The sequence below is a fragment of the Engystomops pustulosus genome, chromosome 3 (genome assembly GCF_040894005.1).
Source record: "Engystomops pustulosus chromosome 3, aEngPut4.maternal, whole genome shotgun sequence".
NCBI lineage: Eukaryota > Metazoa > Chordata > Amphibia > Anura > Leptodactylidae > Engystomops > Engystomops pustulosus.
In genome coordinates, this window is record NC_092413.1 from 11,357,486 (window position 1) to 11,378,723 (window position 21,238).

The window sequence follows — 21,238 nt, forward strand, 5'->3', positions numbered from 1 at the left end:
TAGAGATACATCTTGTCATCTTTCTACAAAAGACCAGTAGGGGTCAGCATAGGCCTAATACACAGCGAGCTGCCATGTCCTGTGTCCTGACACCTTTCTATCATAGCCAGCAGTGGTCAGGGGTCAGCATGGGCGCTCTGACCCCTCTGTGACTACACCCCCCATACACAGGGAGCTGCCATGTCCTGTGTGTCCTGACACCTTTCTATCATAGCCAGCAGTGGTCAGGGGTCAGCATGGGCGCTCTGACCCCTCTGTGACTACACCCCCCATACACAGCGAGCTGCCATGTCCTGTGTGTCCTGACACCTTTCTATCATAGCCAGCAGTGGTCAGGGGTCAGCATGGGCGCTCTGACCCCTCTGTGACTACACCCCCATACACAGCGAGCTGCCATGTCCTGTGTGTCCTGACACCTTTCTATCATAGCCAGCAGTGGTCAGGGGTCAGCATGGGCGCTCTGACCTCTCTGTGACTACACCCCCCCATACACAGCGAGCTGCCATGTCCTGTGTCCTGACACCTTTCAATCATAGCCAGCAGTGGTCAGGGGTCAGCATGGGCGCTCTGACCGCTATGTGACTACACCCCCATACACAGCGAGCTGCCATGTCCTGTGTCCTGACACCTTTCTATCATAGCCAGCAGTGGTCAGGGATCAGCATGGGCGCTCTGACCGCTCTGTGACTACACCCCCCATACACAGCGAGCTGCCATGTCCTGTGTGTCCTGACACCTTTCTATCATAGCCAGCAGTGGTCAGGGGTCAGCATGGGCGCTCTGACCCCTCTGTGACTACACCCCCCATACACAGCAAGCTGCCATGTCCTGTGTGTCCTGACACCTTTCTATCATAGCCAGCAGTGGTCAGGGGTCAGCATGGGCGCTCTGACCCCTCTGTGACTACACCCCCCATACACAGCGAGCTCCCATGTCCTGTGTGTCCTGACACCTTTCTATCATAGCCAGCAGTGGTCAGGGGTCAGCATGGGCGCTCTGACCCCTCTGACTACACCCCCCATACACAGCGAGCTGCCATGTCCTGTGTACTGACACCTTTCTATCATAGCCAGCAGTGGTCAGGGGTCAGCATGGGCGCTCTGACCCCTCTGTGATTACACACCCCATACACAGCGAGCTGCCATGTCCTGTGTGTCCTGACACCTTTCTATCATAGCCAGCAGTGGTCAGGGGTCAGCATGGGTGCTCTGACCCCTCTGTGACTACACCCCCATACACAGCGAGCTGCCATGTCCTGTGTGTCCTGACACCTTTCTATCATAGCCAGCAGTGGTCAGGGGTCAGCATGGGCGCTCTGACCCCTCTGTGATTACACACCCCATACACAGCGAGCTGCCATGTCCTGTGTGTCCTGACACCTTTCTATCATAGCCAGCAGTGGTCAGGGGTCAGCATGGGTGCTCTGACCCCTCTGTGACTACACCCCCATACACAGCGAGCTGCCATGTCCTGTGTGTCCTGACACCTTTCTATCATAGCCAGCAGTGGTCAGGGGTCAGCATGGGCGCTCTGACCTCTCTGTGACTACACCCCCCCATACACAGCGAGCTGCCATGTCCTGTGTCCTGACACCTTTCTATCATAGCCAGCAGGGGTCAGCATGGGCGCTCTGACCCCTCTGTGACTACACCCCCCATACACAGCGAGCTGCCATGTCCTGTGTGTCCTGACACCTTTCTATCATAGCCAGCAGTGGTCAGGGGTCAGCATGGGTGCTCTGACCCCTCTGTGACTACACCCCCCATACACAGCGAGCTCCCATGTCCTGTGTGTCCTGACACCCTTCTATCATAGCCAGCAGTGGTCAGGGGTCAGCATGGGTGCTCTGACCTCTCTGTGACTACACCCCCCATACACAGCGAGCTGCCATGTCCTGTGTGTCCTGACACCTTTCTATCATAGCCAGCAGTGGTCAGGGGTCAGCATGGGCACTCTGACCCCTCTGTGATTACACACCCCATACACAGCGAGCTGCCATGTCCTGTGTGTCCTGACACCTTTCTATCATAGCCAGCAGTGGTCAGGGATCAGCATGGGTGCTCTGACCCCTCTGTGACTACACCCCCCATACACAGCGAGCTCCCATGTCCTGTGTCCTGACACCTTTCTATCATAGCCAGCAGTGGTCAGGGGTCAGCATGGGTGCTCTGACCCCTCTGTGACTACACCCCTCATACACAGCGAGCTGCCATGTCCTGTGTGTCCTGACACCTTTCTATTATAGCCAACAGTGATCAGGGGTCAGCATGGGCGCTCTGACCCCTCTGTGACTACACCCCCCATACACACCGAGCTGCCATGTCCTGTGTGTCCTGACACCTTTCTATCATAGCCAGCAGTGGTCAGGGGTCAGCATGGGCGCTCTGACCTCTCTGTGTCTATATCCCCCATACACACCGAGCTGCCATGTCCTGTGTGTCCTGACACCTTTCTATCATAGCCAGCAGTGGTCAGGGGTCAGCATGGGCGCTCTGACCCCTCTATGACTACACCCCCCATACACAGCGAGCTGCCATGTCCTGTGTCCTGACATCTTTCTATTATAGCCAGCAGTGGTCAGGGGTCAGCATGGGCGCTCTGACCCCTCAATGACTACACCCCCCATACACAGCGAGCTGCCATGTCCTGTGTCCTGACACCTTTCTATCATAGCCAGCAGTGCCTAGGGGTCAGCATGGGCGCTCTGACCCCTCTGTGACTACACCCCCATACACAGCGAGCTGCCATGTCCTGTGTGTCCTGACACCTTTCTATCATAGCCAGCAGTGGTCAGGGGTCAGCATGGGCGCTCTGACCCCTCTGTGACTACACCCCCCATGCACAGCGAGCTGCCATGTCCTGTGTGTCCTGACACCTTTCTATCATAGCCAGCAGTGGTCAGGGGTCAGCATGAGCGCTCTGACCTCTCTGTGACTACACCCCCCATACACAGCGAGCTGCCATGTCCTGTGTGTCCTGACACCTTTCTATCATAGCCAGCAGTGGTCAGCATGGGCACCCTGACCCCTCTGTGACTACACCCTCCATACACAGCAAGCTGCCATGTCCTTTGTGTCCTGACACCTTTCTATCATAGCCAGCAGTGGTCAGGGGTCAGCATGAGCGCTCTGACCTCTCTGTGACTACACCCCCCATACACAGCGAGCTGCCATGTCCTGTGTGTCCTGACACCTTTATATCATAGCCAGCAGTGGTCAGGGGTCAGCATGGGCGCTCTGACCCCTCTGTGACTACACCCCCCATGCACAGCGAGCTGCCATGTCCTGTGTGTCCTGACACCTTTCTATCATAGCCAGCAGTGGTCAGGGGTCAGCATGGGTGCTCTGACCTCTCTGTGACTACACCCCCCCCCATACACAGCGAGCTGCCATGTCCTGTGTGTCCTGACACCTTTCTATCATAGCCAGCAGTGGTCAGGGGTCAGCATGGGCGCTTTGACCTCTCTGTGACTACACCCCCCATACACAGCGAGCTGCCATGTCCTGTGTGTCCTTACACCTTTCTATCATAGCCAGCAGTGGTCAGGGGTCAGCATGGGCGCTCTGACCCCTCTGTGACTACACCCCTCCATACACAGCGAGCTGCCATGTCCTGTGTGTCCTGACACCTTTCTATCATAGCCAGCAGTGATCAGGGGTCAGCTTGGCGCTCTGACCCCTCTGTGACTACACCCCCCATACACAGTGAGCTGCCATGTCCTGTGTGTCCTGACACCTTTCTATCATAGCCAGCAGTGGTCAGGGGTCAGCATGGGCGCTCTGACCCCTCTGTGACTATATCCCCCCATACACAGCGAGCTGCCATGTCCTGTGTGTCCTGACACCTTTCTATCATAGCCAGCAGTGGTCAGGGGTCAGCATGGGCGCTCTGACCTCTCTGTGACTACACCCCCCATACACAGCGAGCTGCCATGTCCTGTGTGTCCTGACACCTTTCTATCATAGCCAGCAGTGGTCAGGGGTCAGCATGGGTGCTCTGACCCCTCTGTGACTACACCACCCATACACAGCAAGCTGCCATGTCCTGTGTGTCCTGACACCTTTCTATCATAGCCAGCGGTGGTCAGGGGTCAGCATGGGCGCTCTGACCTCTCTGTGACTACACCCCCCATACACAGCGAGCTGCCATGTCCTGTGTCCTGACACCTTTCTATCATAGCCAGCAGTGGTCAGGGGTCAGCATGGGTGCTCTGACCCCTCTGTGACTACACCCCCCATACACAGCGAGCTGCCATGTCCTGTGTGTCCTGACACCTTTCTATCATAGCCAGCAGTGGTCAGGGGTCAGCATGGGCGCTCTGACCCCTCTGTGACTACACCCCCATACACAGCGAGCTGCCATGTCCTGTGTGTCCTGACACCTTTCTATCATAGCCAGCAGTGGTCAGGGGTCAGCATGGGCGCTCTGACCCCTCTGTGACTACACCCCCATACACAGCGAGCTGCCATGTCCTGTGTGTCCTGACACCTTTCTATCATAGCCAGCAGTGGTCAGGGGTCAGCATGGGCGCTCTGACCCCTCTGTGACTACACCCCCCATACACAGCGAGCTGCCATGTCCTGTGTGTCCTGACACCTTTCTATCATAGCCAGCAGTGGTCAGGGGTCAGCATGTACTTTAGGGACACAACACTTCCTGTAATGATCTGCACTATATGTTACTTGAATCAGCAGCATCAAGGCTTTATGTGAGTCGATCTCTATTTTTAGCTTGTAAATCCTGTAGAGGTTATTTTTATTAGGATATAAGATCACATATTGTGGAAACATTCCTTGAAAAAAAATGATCTTAGACACAAGGACAGATTTTTGGATTTTTATAGGACATAAATATGTCTTCATATGTGTCACATTTAGTGAGGGTTTTAGACACTGAATGAGTGTGTGTGTCCGGATGATAGAGGTAAGTGGTGTGGGAAATGGTCATGGCTCTAACAGGGGGAGTATAGATTGGCACAAAGGACTTTGAGTAACAGAGAAAAATACAGGTCATTTTTGACACCATGAATTTTAACCGTCTCTTGTCTTTAACTCGTGATGATTTTTTTGAATAAATTGAAGCACAAGAAAAGCAAACAGTGACAAGAACAAACACGATCCATCAGATAAGCTGAAGGCTGCAAATACAGACATGGAAAACATGGCCAACATGTGATGGATTCAGGGGAATGAATGAAAGTGATGGAACACATGAATATTCCCAAATAATCTCTAAATTATACTACACCACACAGGAGACACATCCTCTATATACTACACCACACAGGAGACACCTCCTCTATATACTACACCACACAGGAGACACCTCCTCTATATACTACACCACACAGGAGACACATCCTCTATATACTACACCACACAGGAGACACATCCTCTATATACTACACCGCACAGGAGACACAGCCTCTATATACTACACCAAACAGGAGACACATCCTCTATATACTACACCATACAGGAGACACATCCTCTATATACTACACCACACAGGAGACACATCCTCTATATACTACACCACACAGGAGACACATCCTCTATATACTACACCACACAGGAGACACATCCTCTATATACTACACCACACCGGAGACACATTCTCTATATACTACACCACACGGGAGACACATCCTCTATATACTACACCACACAGGAGACACATCCTCTATATACTACACCACACGGGAGACACATCCTCTTTATACTACACCACACAGGAGACACATCCTCTATATACTACACCACACAGGAGACACATCCTCTATACACTACACCACACAGGAGACACATCCTCTATACACTACACCACACAGGAGACACATCCTCTATATACTACACCACACAGGAGACACGTCCTCTATATACTACACCACCCAGGAGACACGTCCTCTATATACTACACCACACAGGAGACACATCCTCTATACACTACACCACACAGGATACACATCCTCTATATACTACACCAAACAGGAGACACATCCTCTATATACTACACCACACAGGAGACACAGCCTCTATATACTACACCAAACAGGAGACACATCCTCTATACACTACACCACACAGGAGACACCTCCTCTATATACTACACCACACAGGAGACACGTCCTCTATATACTACACCACACAGGAGACACATCCTCTATATACTACACCACACAGGAGACACGTCCGCTGTATACTACACCACACAGGAGACACCTCCTCTATATACTACACCACACAGGAGACGCATCCTCTATATACTACACCACACAGGAGACACATCCTCTATATACTACACCACACAGGAGACACATCCTCTATATACTACACTACACAGGAGACACATCCTCTATATACTACACCACACAGGAGACACCTCCTCTATATACTACACCACACAGGAGACGCATCCTCTATATACTACACCACACAGGAGACACATCCTCTATATACTACACCACACAGGAGACACCTCCTCTATATACTACACCACACAGGAGACATATACTCTATATACTACACCACACAGGAGACATATACTCTATATACTACACCACACAGGAGACACATCCTCTATATACTACACCACACAGGAGACACATCCTCTATATACTACACCGCACAGGAGACACAGCCTCTATATACTACACCAAACAGGAGACACATCCTCTATACACTACACCACACAGGAGACACCTCCTCTATATACTACACCACACAGGAGACACGTCCTCTATATACTACACCACACAGGAGACACATCCTCTATATACTACACCACAAAGGAGACACATCCTCTATATACTACACCACACAGGAGACACATCCTCTATATACTACACCACACAGGAGACACATCCTCTATATACTACACCACAAAGGAGACACATCCTCTATATACTACACCACACAGGAGACACATCCTCTATATACTACACCAAACAGGAGACACATCCTCTATATACTACACCACACAGGAGACACCTCCTCTATATACTACACCACACAGGAGACACCTCCTCTATATACTACACCACACAGGAGACACATCCTCTATATACTACACCACAAAGGAGACACATCCTCTATATACTACACCACACAGGAGACACATCCTCTATATACTACACCACACAGGAGACACATCCTCTATATACTACACCACAAAGGAGACACATCCTCTATATACTACACCACACAGGAGACACATCCTCTATATACTACACCAAACAGGAGACACATCCTCTATATACTACACCACACAGGAGACACCTCCTCTATATACTACACCACACAGGAGACACGTCCTCTATATACTACACCACACAGGAGACACCTCCTCTATATACTACACCACACAGGAGACACATCCTCTATATACTACACCACACAGGAGACATCCTCTATATACTACACCACACAGGAGACACATCCTCTATATACTACACCGCACAGGAGACACAGCCTCTATATACTACACCACACAGGAGACACATCCTCTATATATTACACCACACAGGAGACACATCCTCTATATACTACACCAAACAGGAGACACATCCTCTATATACTACACCACACAGGAGACACCTCCTCTATATACTACACCACACAGGAGACACCTCCTCTATATACTACACCACACAGGAGACACATCCTCTATATACTACACCACACAGGAGACACATCCTCTATATACTACACCACACAGGAGACACATCCTCTATATACTACACCACACAGGAGACACCTCCTCTATATACTACACCACACAGGAGACACCTCCTCTATATACTACACCACACAGGAGACACATCCTCTATATACTACACCACACAGGAGACACATCCTCTATATACTACACCACACAGGAGACACAACCTCTATACACTACACCACACAGGAGACACATCCTCTATATACTACACCACACAGGAGACACATCCTCTATATACTACATAACACAGGAAACACCTCCTCTATATACTACACCGCACAGGAGACACATCCTCTATATACTACACCACACAGGAGACACCTCCTCCTTATACTACACCACACAGGAGACACCTCCTCCTTATACTACACCACACAGGAGACATATCCTCTATATACTACACCACACAGGAGACACATCCTCTATATACTACACCACACAGGAGACACATCCTCTATATACTACACCACACAGGAGACACATCCTCTATATACTACACCACACAGGAGACACATCCTCTATATACTACACCACACAGGAGACACCTCCTCTATATACTACACCACACAGGAGACACATCCTCTATATACTACACCACACAGGAGACACCTCCTCCTTATACTACACCACACAGGAGACACCTCCTCCTTATACTACACCACACAGGAGACACATCCTCTATATACTACACCACACAGGAGACACATCCTCTATATACTACACCACACAGGAGACACCTCCTCTATATACCCCACCACACAGGAGACACATCCTCTATATACTACACCACACAGGAGACATATCCTCTATATACTACACCACACAGGAGACACCTCCTCTATATACTACACCACACAGGAGACACCTCCTCTATATACTACACCACACAGGAGACACCTCCTCTATATACTACACCACACAGGAGACACCTCCTCTATATACTACACCACACAGGAGACACATCCTCTATATACTACACCACACAGGAGACACATCCTCTATATACTACACCACACAGGAGACACATCCTCTATATACTACACCACACAGGAGACACATCCTCTATATACTACACCACACAGGAGACACATCCTCTATATACTACACCACACAGGAGACACAACCTCTATACACTACACCACACAGGAGTCACCTCCTCTATATACTACACCACACAGGAGACACATCCTCTATATACTACACCACACAGGAGACACATCCTCTATATACTACACCACACAGGAGACACAACCTCTATACACTACACCACACAGGAGACACATCCTCTATATACTACACCACACAGGAGACACATCCTCTATATACTACATAACACAGGAAACACCTCCTCTATATACTACACCGCACAGGAGACACATCCTCTATATACTACACCACACAGGAGACACATCCTCTATATACTACACCACACAGGAGACACATCCTCTATATACTACACCACACAGGAGACACCTCCTCTATATACTACACCACACAGGAGACACATCCTCTATATACTACACCACACAGGAAACACATCCTCTATATACTGCACCACACAGGAGACACATCCTCTATATACTACACCACACAGGAGACACATCCTCTATATACTACACCACACAGGAGACACATCCTCTATATACTACACCACACAGGAGACACATCCTCTATATACTACACCACACAGGAGACACATCCTCTATATACTACACCACACAGGAGACACATCCTCTATATACTACACCACACAGGAGACACCTCCTCTATATACTACACCACACAGGAGACACATCCTCTATATACTACACCACACAGGAGACACATCCTCTATATACTACACCACACAGGAGACACATCCTCTATATACTACACCACACAGGAGACACATCCTCTATATACTACACCACACAGGAGACATGTCCTCTATATACTACACCACACAGGAGACACCTCCTCTATATACTACACCACACAGGAGACACCTCCTCTATATACTACACCACACAGGAGACACATCCTCTATATACTACACCACACAGGAGACACATCCTCTATATACTACACCACACAGGAGACGCATCCTCTATATACTACACCACACAGGAGACGCATCCTCTATATACTACACCACACATGAGACACATCCTCTATATACTACACCACACAGGAGACGCATCCTCTATATACTACACCACACAGGAGACACATCCTCTATATACTACACCACTCAGGAGACATGTCTTCTATATACTACACCACACAGGACACACATCCTCTATATACTACACCACACAGGAGACGCATCCTCTATATACTACACCACACAGGAGACGCATCCTCTATATACTACACCACACAGGAGACGCATCCTCTATATACTACACCACACAGGAGACGCATCCTCTATATACTACACCACACAGGAGACACATCCTCTATATACTACACCACACAGGAGACACATCCTCTATATACTACACCACACAGGAGACACCTCCTCTATATACTACACCACACAGGAGACACATCCTCTATATACTACACCACACAGGAGACACAGGAGACACATCCTCTATATACTACACCACACAGGAGACACATCCTCTATATACTACACCACACAGGAGACATGTCCTCTATATACTACACCACACAGGAGACGCATCCTCTATATACTACACCACACAGGAGACACATCCTCTTTATACTACACCACACAGGAGACACATCCTCTATATACTACACCACACAGGAGACACATCCTCTATATACTACACCACACAGGACACACATCCTCTATATACTACACCACACAGGAGACACCTCCTCTATATACTACACCACACAGGAGACACCTCCTCTATATACTACACCACACAGGAGACACATCCTCTATATACTACACCACACAGGAGACACATCCTCTATATACTGCACCACACAGGAGACACATCCTCTATATACTACATCACACAGTAGACACATCCTCTATATACTACACCACACAGGAGATAAATCCTCTATATACTACACCACACAGGAGACACATCCTCTATATACTACACCACACAGGAGACACATCCTCTATATACTACACCACACAGGAGACACATCCTCTATATACTACACCACACAGGAGACACATCCTCTATATACTACACCACACAGGAGACACATTCTCTATATACTAAACCAAACAGGAGACACATCTTCTATATACCACACCACACAAGAGACCCATCCTCTATATACTTCACCACACAGGAGGAGAGCCCTCACATCCTCTATATACTGCACAACACAGGAAGAAAGTCTACATATCCTCTATATCAGTGATGGCGAACCTTTTAGAGATCGAGTGCCCAAACTGAGACCCAAAAACCACTAGCTTTTCCTAAAGTGCCAACATGGCAATTTAGGCAGTATCAAACTTATTGCTACCAGAATCTTTGAGCTCCAATCTGACACCTTTTCACTCTTCGAACAGGACCAAGCAGCACAGGATGGGTCACCTTAAAGTAGCAGGGCACTACTTGGACTACCCGAGACTGCAGGAAGATGCCATGTCTGGCAAACTCTGTGCCTGGGAGACAGCCCGTGTGCCCACAGAGATGCCTCTGAGTGCCATCTCCGGCACCAGTGCCATAGGTTCGCCACCACTGCTCTATATATTACACCACACAGAAGACACATCCTCTATATACTACACCACACAGGAGACACATCCTCTATATACTACACCACACAGGAGACACATCCTCTATATACTACACCACACAGAAGACACATCCTCTATATACCAAACCACACAGGAGACACATCCTCTATATACCACACCGCACAGGAGACACATCCTCTATATGCTACACCACACAGGAGACACCTCCTCTATATACTACACCACACAGGAGACACCTCCTCTATATACTACACCACACAGGAGACACATCCTCTATATACTGCACCACACAGGAGACATATACTCTATATACTACACCACACAGGAGACATATACTCTATATACTACACCACACAGGAGAAGAGCCGACACATCCTCTATATACTACAGCACACAGGAGACACCTCCTTTACATACTACAGCACACAGGAGACACGTCCTCTATATACTACACCACACAGGAGACACATCCTCTATATACTACACCACACAGGAGACACATCCTCTATATACTACACCACACAGGAGACACATCCTCTATATACTACACCACACAGGAGACGCATCCTCTATATACTACACCACACAGGAGACGCATCCTCTATATACTACACCACACAGGAGACGCATCCTCTATATACTACACCACACAGGAGACACCTCCTCTATATACTACACCACACAGGAGACACATCCTCTATATACTACACCACACAGGAGACCCATCCTCTATATACTACACCATGCAGGATACACATCCTCTATATACTACACCACACAGGAGACACCTCCTTTATATACTACACCACACAGGAGACACATCCTCTATATACTACACCACACAGGAGACACATCCTCTATATACTACACCACACAGGAGACCCGTCCTCTATATACTACACCACACAGAATTGCTCACAGATCTTCTTTATAGTATAGCCAGTATGACGCATTGGCACTCCGCTAGCGTGAGTCACCAGGGCGGCAAATTTGGGAGAAGTCTTCATTAGGTTTTATATCTGATGGAGAAGAATTGTCCCGGGTAAAGGGCCCATCAGGATGGAGCAGAACATCATAGAAGGAGAAGGAAACAGCTGCTACCTAATTTTGTCTCATAGGTTTCTCTAAGCCCTGGTGTACACTGCATTTATTGCTGTTATATATTTTTGTGCGGATATTCATTGCTGCTTTACACTTACAGGCAGTCCCTAGGTTACGTACAAAATAGGTTCCTTGGGTTTGTCAATTTGTATGTAAGTCAGAACTGTCAAGTACAGCGGTTAGGCAATTATCAACGCCAAACCCACTAGGGTTAGAGCCACCAAACCATATGTAGAGCAACAAAAAGGTGGGAAGTTTTTAAACATAATCATAGGCTTCTTATATTTATACATTATCATTTTATTGTATGTAAGTCGGAACTGTAAATTTTTTTTTTGTCCCAGTGACAACTGGATTTTCAAATTTTGTTTGCTATAATGTGACCAAAGATTATCAATAAAACTTTATTACAGACACATTACAGCCGATCATTGCAGCTTGGGACTATAGTAACATCCAGAGAACTTCACCAGAGGTCACAGCATGCAGAGGAATTCATCTGTAACCAGGGGTCATCTGTAAGTCAGGTGTCCTTAAGTAGGGGACCGCCTATGTATGTGCAGTTTATTATAAGTTTGGTATATTATTTGTATATGTGAGGTATATTTATTGCTGGTATTTGTATATGTGTTTGTTACATTCATTGTATATGTGGGGTATATTCATTGCTGGAATCTGTATATGTGTTTGGTACATTCATTGTATACTTGGGGTATATTTATTGCTGGCATTTGTATATGTGTTTTGTAAATTCATTGTATTTGAGGGGTATATTCATTGCTGGCATTTGTTTATGTGTTTGGTACATTCATTGTATATGTGGGTATATTTATTGCTGTTATTTGTATATGTGTTTGGTGAATTCATTTTATATGTGGGGTGTATTTATTGCTGATATTTGTATATATGTTTGGTACATTCATTGTATATGTGGGATATATTCATTTCTGGTATTTGTATATGTATTTGGTACATTCATTGTATATGTGGGTATATTTATTGCTGGTAATTGTTTATGTGTTTGGTACATTCATTGTATATGTGGTATATTAATTTCTGGTGTTTTTATATGTGTTTGGTACATTAATTGTATATGTGGGGTATATTTAATTCTGGAATTTGTATATGTGTTTGGTACATTCATTGTATAGGTGGAGTATATTCATTGCTGGTATTTGTTTATGTGTCTGGTACATTCATTGCATATGTGCGGTATATTCATTGCTGGTATTTGTATCTGTGTTTGGTACATTAATTGAATATGTGGGGTATATTTATTGCTGGTATTTGTATATGTGCTTGGTACATCCATTGTATACGTGGGGTGTATTTATTGCTGGTATTTGTATATATGTTTGGTATTTTCACTTCAAGTACATTTTTTTTGTGTGGTATTTTCACTGCTGGTGCTTCATTCTTTTTATTTATGCTTAATTGTGAATGATTCAACAGTTAATTAAATTTTTCAGAAGAAAGGCTAGTAAAACTTTCTTTTGGCGTCATCGTTTTTTAATCGTAGCCTCTACTACCAGCAATTGGTGATTCTCACCGTCTTAGCAGGCTACGTGTCTAATCATGTTCTCCTCAACGTGGAGCAGACATGTCGCACACTGTAATTTTCTGCCTTAAAGGGATTGGCCAGGAATAAATAATGATTACTTATCCTATGTTATGCTGTTTATACTTCACATCACTGTTTTCAGATGGGTGTGGGGGGCCGCTGTTGTGTTGTGTTAATGGTGGGGGGGATTTATGACATGTCCTTAGTATACGTCATTAAAGGAATTGTCCATGATTCATGAACTATCTTCTGGAAAGACTGTTGAGATCTGAACCATTAGAAGGGGAGAGGGATCAATCATCAATCATCTAGAGAGTATGGACATGGCAGAAAATGGCTCCGTGCTCTATTTAGTGGTCAAGGGACATAACTGCATGAGGAGCTTGACTTCTATTTACTGCAGTCACCACTAGAGGTGTCTTTGTAGTGGATCTTCTTCTGTACATATATGTTATACGGTATATTAAACTTAAAGGGGTTGACCACAATTACCAAAGTTTATCAGGGTACATATAATCCCATAATAGTATCACCCATATTGTGCCTTCTGCCAGGACAAGCCTCTGGTCACTTGACCCGTTGGCAGCCACTTTTGGGACAATAATGACTCCTCATGTCCTGTGGAACCTCCTGGGGGCTTGAGTGTTTTACTGAACACCTCCTCCTTGAATAAAATTCCCGACAGGAAGTGCATAAGGACATGAGACATCACCAGAAGTCTTGAAAGTGGGGGCCAGGGAACTGACCCCCACGTCATACTGGGAGACGACCTACATTCCAGATGCAGCATCTAGAGCTTTCAGTAGTTCCAAACTATTCATTAGTCATATAAAAATATATATATATAAATAAGCTGTCACTTAATATTTGTTACACTTCACTTATCAGCTTTGCTGTACAGACTGGGAGAAACGTGCAGAGCCATGTCATTATCAATGTATAGACAGAAGGGGTGGTTTAGGAAACCAAAAGAGGGCTGCAACGGCGCTATTCGGACAAGGGTCTTCAAGAAGGTTAAAATGCTTTATTCCATAGTAGACGCGTTTCGGGCTTTTATTGGTTTGGCGGATTAAGCTGCCGCTGAAAATCACCTCCTATTTTATCCAATTGTACTTGAAGAAGGGCTGATTAGCCCGAAACGCGTCTACTATGGAATAAAGCATTTTAACCTTCTTGAAGACCCTTGTCCGAATAGCGCCGTTCCAGCCCTCTTTTGGTTTCCTAAACCACCCCTTCTGTCTATTGGATCACTGGTTTAACTTAGGTTAAACACCAGCACGCTGAAGGGCAGCTTACGGATACTTTAAAAGCGCATTAACTTTATAATAAGGTGAGCACACCTCTAGGGGGGGGGGGGTCACTTCCTACATACCCCCCCCCCCTATTTTCTGTGTGGTTCCATTGGATACCATACGTACCTCTTTCTCCTTATCCTCACAGTATCACACGAGGCGCCGTCCTCTTGTTTGCCTTTGTTTAGTTTTTTTCCCCTACTTTTAGTACTCTGATTATCAATGTACGGTTGGGAAAGTTGTTCCAGCTGTATTGCAATGCTGGAGCTCTAGATAAGGCAGGATACTAGTGACATACAGTATATTGAGATGAGGCTTGTTATGCAGCATCTCAGTTATTCTCCGGTCGCTGAAGGGGAGGAGCTATATTTGATCACTTCCTGTGTAATACATTTCACTTGTCAGCTTTGTTCTACAGACTGGGGCAGTATGAGGGTGAGCCATCTCATTTTCAATGTAGGGTGAGGAAAGTAATTCCAGTTCTATTGTAATGCTAGAGGTCTAGATAAGGCAGGATACTAATGATATGTACAGGGATGAGGCTTGCTATGCAGCTCCCCTGTCGTTCCCCGTTAATGAGGGAGGGGCTATAGTCCTTAACTTCCTGTTTGATGTAGTTCACTTATCAGCTCTGCTGTACAGGCTGGGATAGTATATACAGAGCCATCTCATTATCATTACAGGGTGAGGAAATTAATTCCAGCTCTGTTGTAATGCAGGAGGTCTAGATAAGGCAGGATACTAATGATATGTACAGGGATGGGGCTTGGTATGCAGCTCCCCTGTCATTCCCCGTTACTGGGGAGGGGCTTTAGTCCATAACTTCCTGTTTGAAGCAGTTTACTTGTCAGCTTTGCTGTACAGGCTGGGGTAGAATATACAGAGTCATCTCATTATCATTAGAGGGTGAGGAAATTAATTCCAGCTCTGTTGTAATGGTGGAGGCCTAGATGTATCCTAAAGATACATCCATAGATGAGGCTCGGTATGCAGCTCTTTGCTCGTTCCCTGGTCGGTTAGGGAGGGGGCTTCATACCATCACTTTCTGAACATTGTCCTGGTTTATGATTATTTTCTGTCAATTATTTCCTTTACCTTGCAGCTGCCATAAACCGTGAACATCCTGCTGCACAGTCTGTGCCGGAAATACAGTTCTTCAATTTGTCCGTCCTGGGGGAAGGGGATAAAGACACCATAAAGATTAAAAGTAATATAATGTTCACACTCTCGATTTTCAGTTTCTTTCACTGTGAAAAATGGATTTATGTTCTATGATTGCAGCTGTGCTCGATGAACTGGATTTATATCCTCACACTGCTGTGCTCTTGGCTCTCTGCCTTAAACAACTACACAGACATAGAATGCTGTGGACCCAGATTGTACTGACTAATGGTTACAAAAATAGGATCCTGAGTAATAAGGAAATTAGAAATGACAACTGGTGGTCCCAGCCATTAATTGGTTGAAGCCTTTCTTGTGACCCCCTTGGAACTTCCAGCTGGACGCAGACTACAAAGAACTGGATTGATGTGGGTACACTTTCCTGCCAACCCTTCCCTGACCCACTCAGAGTTTTCCAAAATTCTGGGAAATCCCATTTACTTTAGCCTACATAATACCGCCATACGGTGCTAAGTTATATGTGACGTCCTCTTTCAAAATGGGTCCTCTTTCCAGTATGGATGTCTCAAGTGTTCCAGAATGGGCTGGAGTGTCTAGTGGGTCCTAAATAGGGAACATCCCCCTATAAAGTCTTTATTTTCCTCTAATACCACCATATATTCTAGTGAAAAAAAATAAATTAACCACAATAATATTCCTTGATTTTCCACAATTTCTATGTCCTGCGGCACGTTGTCCGATATCCACTAGGTGTCGCTGCTGCGCCGAGGTTCACATTCTTCGTCGCAGTGTATGTGAGTGCTATTCTTGCGTCACATTTTTTTTTTTTAATTCCGCGGTTTTTCCGAATCTGTCGGGTTATCCGACGGCCACACCCCCGTTTTTTGTTGCGTGAAAGCCGGCCCGATCTGCCACAATCCGATCGCGTGCGCCAAAATCCCGGGGCAATTCGGCGCAAATCGGAAATATTCGGGAAACCCGACGAAAATGCGCGATTCGGACCCTTAGTAAATGAGCCCCAATGTGTGACAATAGAAATCTTTCCCTTTAAAGGAAACCTACCATCACGGATCTACCTATAAAGGTAGATCGGGTGGTAGGTGCATCTATAGGATGTGAGAATAGCCCTTTTGCACTTTAATAGGGTTGGTGATCTGTACCTTTAAGATGTGTTCTCACTCCACCCCTGTTACTTACCTCATAATTTCCTCCCATCCTACAGGAGCTGAGGTTATATAAATGACTGATCACTCAAGGATATCTCCCTCTTTTAGGCGACACTCAAGCTGTCCCTACCTCCCTCCCTATGTTATTAAGATGTTATGTCATTTTGTAATGTATTTTTAGTTAATTTCAAGTCACAGCAGGCAGAACGGTGGAAGATGTGAGATGGTGATCGCTCCGTTGGCCGACTTGCCAGCTGGGAGTCCAGCTGGCAAACAGCTTCCAGAGCTCAAAAATGTGTGATTCTATTCCAAGTGCCTGATTTTGGATATTTTAGGTTAATATATAAAATAAATAAAGCTGTGACCTAATTTTCCACCCAGCAAGATGTGTCTGTCATATTTTGGAAGTTATAATTTACTGATATTTGTGTTATGGGTAAACAATTAAAGTGCCCTTACAGGTGGTTTACCTAGGGTGTTCTGTTGCATGCCCTCCAGTTTTAGAAAATCTGCATATTAGGGAAATAAAAGTTATAAAAAGATTGTGGAATAGCCCTTAAAAGGTTTATCCTCACGTCCTATAGATGCACCTACTACCCAATCTATCTTTATAGGTAGATCCGTGGTAGTAGGTTTCCTTTAAACTATCGTCCCTCTTGTGAAAGCAAAGTGCTCACGTGTTGAAAGTGACATTGTGCCGGCTCCTCAGCGAGACCTGTGCCAGGCGGAGCGATCAGGAAGCCCTCGTTACAATGTTTACCAAATCTCAAAACTAAACGGGAGAACTTAAACCGGTTCAGTCCCGCACGTCTCCATTTACACCACAAATAATGAAGGACAATTACTCATATTTAAAGGAGATTAAGGTTACACGTCGGGGACATTCCTTTTATACATCGCTCCTTCTCCTGAGTTTAAAGGGGTATTCTGAAATGTTATGATCACCTACCCTTAGGATGTCAGATTGGGGGGGGGAGGGGGGGGGAGGAAACAGCATTCAAAGTGTTTGTAACTTTCTGGAGAGCGCCACTTCACTGGGCCAATAATATCACGTTAACTTGTCACATGACCTGTTTGCAGCCCGGTCCTATTTATATTAATGAGGTTTAACTGCAATACCAGGCATAGCCACTATTAAATGAACGGTGCTATGTAGGGTTGCCTGCAGTAGGAGATCCTGCGATAATCCTATTTTGGGGGAAATTTTGATTTAATTGAAGGATATTAACTTTTTTTTTTTTTTTTTATTCTTGACCACCTTTCCTTAAAGGGGATGTCTAGGATCAACTGTAGTCTTCTGCTGCAATACCAAGTGTAGCCACTATATAATGTACGGTGCTGTGTTTGGTTGCCTGCGGCAGAGAATCTTCTAATTATCTTATTTTTCTGGATTTTTTTAATTTAGTTTTTAAAGGGTATTACCTTCTTTTTTTAATGCCTGACCACCTGTTCTTAAAGGGGTTGACCAGGACCAGTTGTATTTTTAGCAAAGGTATAAAAGAACATAAAAATGAATACCTTTGTCTTCCCTCCAGCCTCTGTTTATATACTTGGGGTCAGCAGTGACGTCACATCGAGACGCTACAGCCTCATAAAGGTGACCCCCTGTATTACAAAAGAGACTGGGGGTGACTGGTGCGCTGTGCTGGACTGGAGAGGATTTTGTAACCCCACCCACCTCTGGATGTAGTAGTTTCTATCGCCACCAGAGCCCACTAATAAAAATATAATTGATCCCATACAACCCCTTTAAGATAGGCCATCAATATATGATTGACTAATCAGAAAAGCAGCACCCAGTATTCAACACTTATGTGGGTTCACCCCTTTAATGCAAATTAGGCATATGCCCCACCCCCTTTGGCGTCCTCAAATAATCGTCATGATTGATGAAATGTGCGTTTTTAGTTTTTTCTTATGTATCTAGGTTAAGTTTCCTTTAATTACAGTAAATATGGGCATGTCCCCGACCGCTCTAACCGCGTTAACCCTTTCCCTTACCCAGCTATTTAGATTGCTACATGTTATAATTATAATCGTTCCAATGATTTTCCGCCTCGGAGACGTATCAGATGGGACTCAGCGCCTCCCGTATTGTGTGAGGCCTTCGCTATTTATTTACACGGATCAGCAGGAAGCGAGAGGCAAGCGTGGAGCCAATATACAGAGCTAGGAGGGAGAATATTCCCAAACTTCCTGAGGAAACGGAGCTCCGGCCTGTAGTAATCAGAGTTTATAGGAGTCAAATGTACATTTCATTCAGCCTAAATTCTGAGGCCTAAAATCTAAGATTGGGAAAGCTGCGCTACGGAAGATCTATCGCCTCAGTCTGGCGCCTGGAGCCTGAATGGGACATATGCAGACACTATGGACCTGTATTACGGTTGAGATCTGGTGCAATGTGGACATAACGGGGCACATTTACTTACCCGGTCCTGTCGTGATCCCCAAGGTGCGTTGTCCGCCGAGGATGAAGTCCGGCACGATTCACTAAGATCATGCGCCCGATATCCTGCATGTGTCGCTTCCCCGCTCAGGTCCGCCGGAGCTCACCTTCTTCTTCCCGCTGCATGTAAGTGCTTTGTCTTGCGACACAATTTTGAATGTTAAATCTTGCGCTTAGTCCGAATCAGTTGGGTTGTCTGACGGCCACGCCCCCCGATTTGTGTCGCATGAAAGTCGTCACGATTACGCCAAAATCCAATCACGTGCGCTAAAACCCCCAGTTAGATGCGTCGCAAAACGTTCCCCACAGGAGCGATTTATTTATGCTGTATCTCACCCAGGTCCTCTTTGGTGAGATAGGAAAAACCACTGGGGGCAGAACTGTTGATCCAAAATCCTTCCTCGAATAGATGGAAGGATTCGATGCGCCATTCACTTCTATGGGGCTACGTAAAATCACAGTCCATAGAGGTGAATGGAGCGCCAGATCACATGGTACTGAATTAAGGGGGACTTTACCGTTCTGCCAATCACAGGGGGTCCCAGCAGTCATCTCCTCAATGGTCTATAACTTATGGACGGTATAATTTACTTTCAATGGACAACCCCTTTAAGACCGCATCTATCAGACTATATTCCCTATTGTGTGTGTAACAGGCGCTTCACTTTATCGCCAATTGTCTACGCTACATACGCCTAGAACGTTTCATTCACTGAGGTTGCGTTTTGTTTGCGTTAACTCGTGCGTTTTTTTTTTTTAAACGGATCACAACAGCTGAGGAGATTTGCCTAATTACATCGCTGTCAACATCACGTTAACAAAACACATGCGTTGATACGTTAACACATGTCATTTTGTAACATTGTGTTGATGCATACATTTGTTAACATTATATAAAACAAACACGTTAACGCTTTTTGTAAACGCAATGCTGACAAATTAGGCAAATCTCCTTCTCAGCTGTTGCGGTGAATTTGAAAACGCATGAATTAACACAAACAGAACGCAACATGTGAACACCTCCTGACAGCAAGCAGAGATCTTAAAATTGGTGATGAACCAAAACTTTCAATTTATTTTCCTCCTTCATTATATAGTAAGCTGAATCCCCACATAGGGGTTAAAATGGGGGTAAACTTCTTAAAA

General features: G+C 45.9%; 1 protein-coding gene across 1 annotated transcript in view; it reads right to left on the reverse strand.

Annotated features, from left to right (window-relative positions):
• Positions 1–21,238, reverse strand: part of TP53BP2 (tumor protein p53 binding protein 2) — a 95,287-nt gene that overhangs the window by 73,623 nt on the left and 426 nt on the right. Inside the window, exon 2 of the mRNA XM_072140030.1 lies at positions 16,454–16,528. The gene's annotated coding sequence lies outside the window, so the exon portion shown is untranslated. The remainder of the gene's footprint in view (positions 1–16,453; positions 16,529–21,238) is intronic.